The following is a 7,626-nucleotide window of genomic DNA, read 5'->3' as shown; positions in this document are numbered from 1 at the left end:
ATGGAATCGATTTATAAACTTTCTCATTGTAGTTGGGTCTGGGTACTGGGGGCCTTGCAGCAGGTTGTTGGGCCCAAGAAAAATAGGATGGTTTCTCCAACCCGGATTGTAGGTGTTGAAGAAAGGGTTGTATCTTTATCTGAAATTGTTCTAAGTTTGTGCTTTATTGACTTGTTCATATATAAACTCAAGAAATTGATGTGCAGTAGGACAATCATAAATAGAATGAGCTGGACTCGAACATTTGAACAAACCTCTATCGCAGGTGTGGATGAGGTACTGGTGGACAGTACATGTAGTATTCAATTCATCATTTGAGATAATTCATCCACTTGACTGTGGATGTCCATTGAGCTTTCTATTTCGTAAATCCCACCCTGTTTAGGCCCAAACATAGGAAGGTCTCTCCTGGCAGTAGACATGTCGTGTAATGAGTTTTCACTTAGGGTTTCAAATAGCTGCCAGGCTTCATGCTCATTATTCAGCATGAAGGTTCCACCATAGGATACATCAACCATTTGTTGATGCTTCTCTGACAAGCCATCATAGAAGCACGGGATCAGTTGCCATTTGGGTATAGCATGGTGGGGGCATTTCCTAATTAGTTCCTTTAATCTCTCCCAAGTCTTATGAAACATCTCCCTAGCCAATTGAGAAAAACTAGTTATGGCCTTTCTGATTTGATTAGTTTTTTCTATCAAAAAATATTTTGTAAGAAATTCTCTCTACAATTGATCCCAGGTTGGAAGTATGATTATGTCCAGGGAGTTCAGCTAATATTTGGCTTTGTCCTTTAATGAGAAAGGAATAATTTTAACCTGAGAGCATCATCAGAGAAATTTTAAATTCTAACTGTTGAACAAATTTTCAAGAATTCATCGAGATGTTTATATGGGTCCTCATTAGTAAGTCCACAAAATGATGGGAGCATTTGGATGGCACTTGACTTGATTTCATATTAAACTATCTCAACTAGAGGCACCTAAATGCAAGGAGAGTAGGTATATGTGGAAGGAGTAAAGTACTCCTTCAGCTATCTAGGTGGATCAGTCTCCTGATTTCGATCCATGTTCCTGGATCTGTTTGCTCTAAGGGTTCTTTTAATTTTTAGGATCTAACGGTTGAATCTCGAGTTGCAATGAGCTACATCTGAGCATAAACCCTATAATTTATACCTTAGAGCAAACACAAGTAATTTTTTTTAATAAGATTTTTTTTTGGATTTTTAGGTATAAATAAAAGAAGAGGATGAAAGAAATTCTAAAGATAAGCACCTATTGAGTCCTAAATCTAAGAAGTAGATGTGAATAATTTAAGTTAGATTAGATATTTTTAGTTAGCAATCAAGTATGTCAATCAATCCTAGCTACAAATTATCTTAGATCTAGACAACTCCTAACTGCCAAGGTCACCTTCGAGCACTCTAAAAAACTAGTGGACTTAACCGATCAAGTAAGTGTAAGGTGGTGGGGGTCCTTCCATTGTTTTCTTTAAATACCAATTAGATTGGCTAGATAAATGAATAGAATCAATTAATAAACCATCTTCTTTCAGGATGTAATCCCTGAACTATTTTTTAGACACCAATTAAACTGACTAACCCTAATCCAGTCCAACTCTTAGGGTTTCTTATTCTATTGAGCTCGAGAGTCCTTAAGGGCCAACATCTAATTGATTTTAGGTTAAAGACTTAGATTAATACAAATGTAGGATGGTAGTTTATGGGCCAAGGTAAGGTAATGAAATCCTCACCTTATGTTGATTAGGGTTTTACCCTTAAGATGTTCTATGAAATTATGTGATGCAACAAAAGAAAAGGTATCCAAATTTAGTGATTAATCAAGACTAAATTAAGTTGTTTCTCTTTTTAGGTTTTATGATTAAATATCTAATTTTTTAAATAGATTATGAGGTGTCAGTGTACAGATTTGGTTGATTTTGTAAAAATATAAGTTTGACTAAGTAAACTAGGTAAGTTAGAAAGCAAATAAAAGGTAGAAAGCAAATATAGCAAATATATATTTTTTAATTTACTTTTGAATTTTTTTTGTAGAACAAAGAATAAAAGGCAAGCTAAAAAATAAAGTAATTAAAATAAGGACAAAAATAAGTAAAGCAATTAACTAAGAAAGCAATAAGTTAAAGAAAGTAGTAAGCAATTTTTTTTCTAATTTTTATTTTTTTTGTAGATTTTTATAATTCAACATGACTAAAATATGATCTTCGATAATGGTGCTAAAATTTGATCACTGTAGTGAGTCAGGTTTGTATCCATGGAGATCATGTTGTTACGTTTAAGTTATTTAAATCTTAAGTTAAAAAAAATAGCTATGTGATTAATTAAAAGACTATTAAGCATGAAAGCAAGTTAAGAAAATTGATTTCAACAATGAGATGGAAGTTTGGATCAAATATGAGGATGGATTCTTAGGATTTCACCTATTCCTTGTTCGACAGCTGGTATCCTTCTTTCATATGCTTTTGCTTAGATATCTAAATAATAAAGATATAGCCTATCTTAGAGAGTACAGCTTGTATCTGTTGGATCATAGTTCATCTCTTAAAGTAATAGGCTAATCTAAATTATCTAGATGCAAAAAAGAGATCTTTACCTAAAGATAATCTATCTCAAGAGCATGAACTGTATCCATAGATCATAGCTCATCCTAAGGGTAATAGATTATTCTAGATTAAAAACTTATGCAAAGAAAATAAAGACACAAAAATATAAGCAAATAAAATCAATCTTCATTGCATATTAAAGAAGAATACATAAAATCTCACAATAAAACACACTGTCAAAATAAAATTGCAGAGATCTCTTGAGATGTTGTTGTCTAACCGACCATCGAGAGATTCTTCACCACGATCTGTATCCTAGACTCTAGAGATTCTTTTTCTCAAACTTGGAGAAGACCTTCAGCAGCAAGAGAAGAAGATTTGGTAGAGAATAGATTGAGGGAAGTGGGTTTGGAAGAGGTTCGAAGGTGGAAGAGGGTTGCTGAAATTTTTAGGCTATAGTCTTCAGGGCTGAAAAGAGAGAAAGATTTGGAGAACTTTTTGAAGGCTTTTGGATGTATAATTTTTATAATTTGTAGGAAACTTATGGAGGTTTGGGACTGCAAAATTTGAAAGAAAAAGATTGTACCTATGGTCAGCTAAAAATCTGGAAAGACAGGGTTGGTGTGAAGAAGGACTGTGGCGTGGAACTTAAGGCTATGGGGATTTGGACGTGGGGAAGGCTTATGGACATGGAGAAGGCTGATGGATCCTTAAAGGAGGCCTTGAGGTCTTATTTATAGGGTGGGGAGTGGTCTTTTAGGGTTTGAAGATGTGAGTTAAGAAAGAAAACAGAGGTGGGAGCATGAATAGGATCCTTAGATCAAGTATCTTGTTTCTCTTCCATTGATCAATAAGTCATGTTCACACTTAATTTCATATATCTTCTAATTTGGACTCTTGATTGGAGAGGTTGCTTCTTGACCCTTGATCTTTAAGTCATATTCATACTGGAATGGGAGATGGTTGCCTAATTCACTCGAATCTGATCCGATTTGAGTCCAATTTGAATCGTATGAACCCAAACTTTTAATTACCTGCAAAATAGACTAAAGAGTATTAAATTCTAATAAATAAAAAGTAATTAAATAGAATTATGTATCTTTAGTGACTTAATTTAAGTGTTCATCAGCATGCAACTTTAAATCTGTGGGAGAAAGAGAGAACACCTTTCTCTCTTGGCGTGAGAATGGAACGCCAACCCTTGGGCATGTGGAAGGTGGACACCCAAGTCCTTTGGGCATGGGGCATGAGGGAGAGTGGGAGGAGGCATGAGATACAGAGAGGGAGGGTGCAGGCTTTGGTTCTCCAGGTTAGGATTTTGAGATCTCATCTCAAGGGGTTTATGTAGAACCAAAAGGACTTCTAAAAAATTTCATACTATGATTCATTCAATGTCTTAATCCAGAAGGACTTGGTTCCCTGCCAAACTTGGCTTGCTTATTAGTTTGATGCTGCCCCTCCCTCTTTTCTCATGCACAAAATCCAATGGGGCATGCAGCCCGTCTCTCCTCTGCTTTTTTCATGCGCAAGACAAGGGTACACCAACTATTGGCACCCCTTGAACCTTATCCACATGGGGCGTGAGCCCCTTTATTTTATGCCCAAAAAATCCAATGAGGACCCAACTCTTGGCACCCCTCATGCTTGCTTTTAACTTTGTCCAATCCCTATCCAATAGGAATTTCAAGTCTCAAAAAAGATTTGATTTAACCATGTACTAACATGGTATTCCTAAAGCCAATAGGATTTCATAAATCCTAGTCCAGTTGGAACTACATGAGCCCAATTGTAGAATCCTAAATCAATTTTCTTTATGTGTGACCCTATAAATTTAATTCTACCTGATAGTGAGATATATTATGATCCCATCAATAATATCATTTAAACCCTTTTTAATGAATTAGAATACTTTCAATTTAGTCAATTAAAAATTATTGATCATCTAAATAATTTTCATTGGTCTCACTATCTGCCAGTGACATCTAGCAGTATATAGTAGTAATCCAGTAGAATTGAATAGATAAACTTCTAAGTATAGTTATCGTATAATTCGATTCTTCTATCATGAGTTTTGACAAGACGGAGATTATGGATAACTCGTCAAAGCCCTTATCTGTCATATGTATGATTCAATTGACTTGAGTTCATTTGTGAAATCCTATGAAAACTTCTTTCCATCATTCACACTACCATGCCCATGGTCTTTGAAACTCAATCTCATGATCTACATAAGATTTTCTTTTATCTATCAAGATCGATAGATTACATTTAGGTGTACATCCTATTCCTATAATGAACCTACTGCAGCCAACATACACCGCAAAGTTTTAGATAGCTAGAAAACTGAGTGATAGTGTAGTCAAACTATAGCAACCTTATTGTGAATAATCGAGGCACTGTAGGTCAAATAACTACTCACACCACTGTAGCATCGAGTAAATCACTGATAAGTAGGTAGATATCTAAGTGACTACTCATGTTGGCCACACTCGGTACTCTTGTTCTCTAGCAACCACCTGTACTCTTGCTTCAGTGTCTCCACACTATAGACTTGAGATTCATCTACCTTAAAGAAAAGCGATCCATGCACCAATCTGTCTAGATCAATCACCATCTCCGTGATGATCCACTGATTGAAAAGAATTTATGAATTAACTATTAATGACACATACCTCAAATTTCTAACCCTTGAGAATATGTCTCATTAATTCATTGGATGATTCATAGACACATTACATAACATAAATGGAAAGTCGATCCAATTTTGTTTTAGTAATAAGTCAAAATTACAAATTATGTCTTTAGAAAATTTTACATGTGTCAGCCTAATTGGCTTCTGGGATATACATCTAATAATCTTCTCCTTGCACTAAAGCCAATTGGTGACAAATCTAAATCCCTTCTTCTTAAGATGGACTTCGATCTTTTACTAGCTCAGCTGATTAGTCAGTGGGTCAGCGACATTATCCGTAGAGTCAACTCTCTATACCTTGATCATGGATAAGGTATAATCATCGCTTTATATACTTAGACTTCTGGTGAGACTCAGCACCTTAGCAAGGGATATGGCACCATTGTTGTCACAATAGAGTAGAATGAAATCTGATGGCATCACATCCAGCTCTACAAAAAACTTTTTGAACCAAAATACCTCCTTAGCAGCTTTTGATGCAGTGATGTACTAAGCTTTTAGAGTAAAGTCTGCTATAATAGGCTGCTTAAAATTTTTTTCAACTAATAGCACCACTGTTGCATCAGAAAATACTATCTGATGTCAACTTTTGATTATCAATATTAGACAAAGTATGAATTAGTATATCCTTGCACCTTTAACTCTCCTTCTCCAAAGATCAAGAACATATCCTTAGTCCTTCTTAAGTACTTAAGGATACTTTCACAGCTATCTAGTGCTCTTTACCTGGATTAGATTGATATCTACTTGTGACACTAACAGCAAGAGCTATATCAGGTTGTGTACATAGCATGGTATACATGAAGCTCCCTATAGCCGATGCATAAGGGAACTTGCTCATGTGTTCTATCTTTTCTGATGTATTGAAGCACATCTTTTTTGAGAGATGAATTCCATACGTGAAGGGCACAAGCCCCCTCTTGGAGTTTTTCATGTCAAATTTTTTTAGCACCTACTTAATGTACATTTTCTGTGAAAGGCCTAGCATCCCCTTAGATCTATCTCTATAGACCTTCATCCTCAAAATAAAGGATGCTTCCCTAAGGTCCTTTATAAAGAATTTCTTAGACAATCACAACTTGATTGAGATCAATAAGAAAATATCATTTTTAATCAAGAGGATATCATCCACGTACAGTACGAAAAAAGACACAACACTCCTATTGATCTTCTTGAACACACATGGTTCCTCCTCATTCTTGATGAAATCAAATAATTTAATTATATCATTAAAATGAGTGTTCCAACTTTGAGATGCTTGCTTAAGTCCATAAATGGATCTTTGCAGTTTGCAGATTTTGTGATCTCCATCACTAGAAGTGAAATCCAAAGACTACTCTATATAGATATCTTTCTTAAGTTATTCATTTAGGCAAGCAGTTTTTACATCCATCTATCATATCTCATAATCAAGATATGCTATGATCGCTATCGTAGGTGGTCAAAAATAAACCTAATTCACTACTATGTAGATAATGTAAATCAGAATCGTATCCACAAAAATCATGTTAGCTATGATTGAGTCGGTTAGTTTTAGATTAGATAGTAGTATGAATGCTAATTAAAAGACTACTTAGATTAATAAGAAAATAAGTAAATAAAAATAATTAATTAGAGGTTGGATACAAATATGAAAATAAATTCTCAGAATCTTAACTATTTTCTTGTTAGACAGCTGGTACTCTCTTAACATACCTTGGATTGGTATCTAATCAATAAAGATATAACCTATCTTAGAGAGTACGATCCATACCCTTGGATCATGGCCCATCCCTTAAAGTTATAGATTTGTCAAAATTATTTATATACACAAATCAATAAATATATGATCGATTCTCGAGCATAGTCTATCTCACTGAGCATGGGTCATATCCTTAGATCACGATCCATCTCTATGTAGTCATAGGCTATTCAAAGACTCGTATCATATATAAAATAAATAAAAGATATAAAACAAAAAAAAGAAAGTCAAGCCTTTATTGCATAATAAGAAAGAAATACAAAGAGATAGAGAAATAAAAATACTATCACTACAAGTAGTCCAGCAATTTTCGAAGATGTGACATCTAGCCGATCATTGGAAGATTCTTCACCATGATTTGCATCCTGGACTCTACAAATTTCTTTCTTGAAACTTGGAGAAGACCTTCAGCAGTACGAGGAAGAGATTTGATGAAAAATAGGCTGAGGAAATTGGATTTAGAAGAGGTTGGAATGTGGAAGAGGGTTGCTGAAATTTTTAGACTACAGTCTGTAGGGTTGGAAAGAGAGAAAGATTTGAAGGACCTTTTGGAGGCTTTTGGATGTGAGATTTTTATGGATCGTAGAAAACTGATGGAGGCTTGGGATGCCAAACTTTGAGAGAAAAAAGT

The 7,626-nt window shown here is 34.8% G+C and overlaps 1 non-coding gene across 1 annotated transcript; it reads left to right on the top strand.

The window, feature by feature from the left end:
• The first annotated feature begins 576 nt into the window (after positions 1 to 576).
• On the top strand, positions 577 to 682 carry LOC114913042 (small nucleolar RNA R71). Its single transcript, XR_003799067.1, has one exon. It is a non-coding gene; the product is annotated as a small nucleolar RNA R71 (small nucleolar RNA).
• The last annotated feature ends 6,944 nt before the right edge of the window (positions 683 to 7,626 follow it).

The sequence above is a fragment of the Elaeis guineensis genome, chromosome 15 (assembly GCF_000442705.2).
Source record: "Elaeis guineensis isolate ETL-2024a chromosome 15, EG11, whole genome shotgun sequence".
In the NCBI taxonomy this organism is placed as follows: Eukaryota; Viridiplantae; Streptophyta; class Magnoliopsida; order Arecales; family Arecaceae; genus Elaeis; species Elaeis guineensis.
The sequence above is the reverse complement of the archived record's forward strand: the minus strand, read 5'-3'. Positions and strand labels throughout refer to the sequence as shown.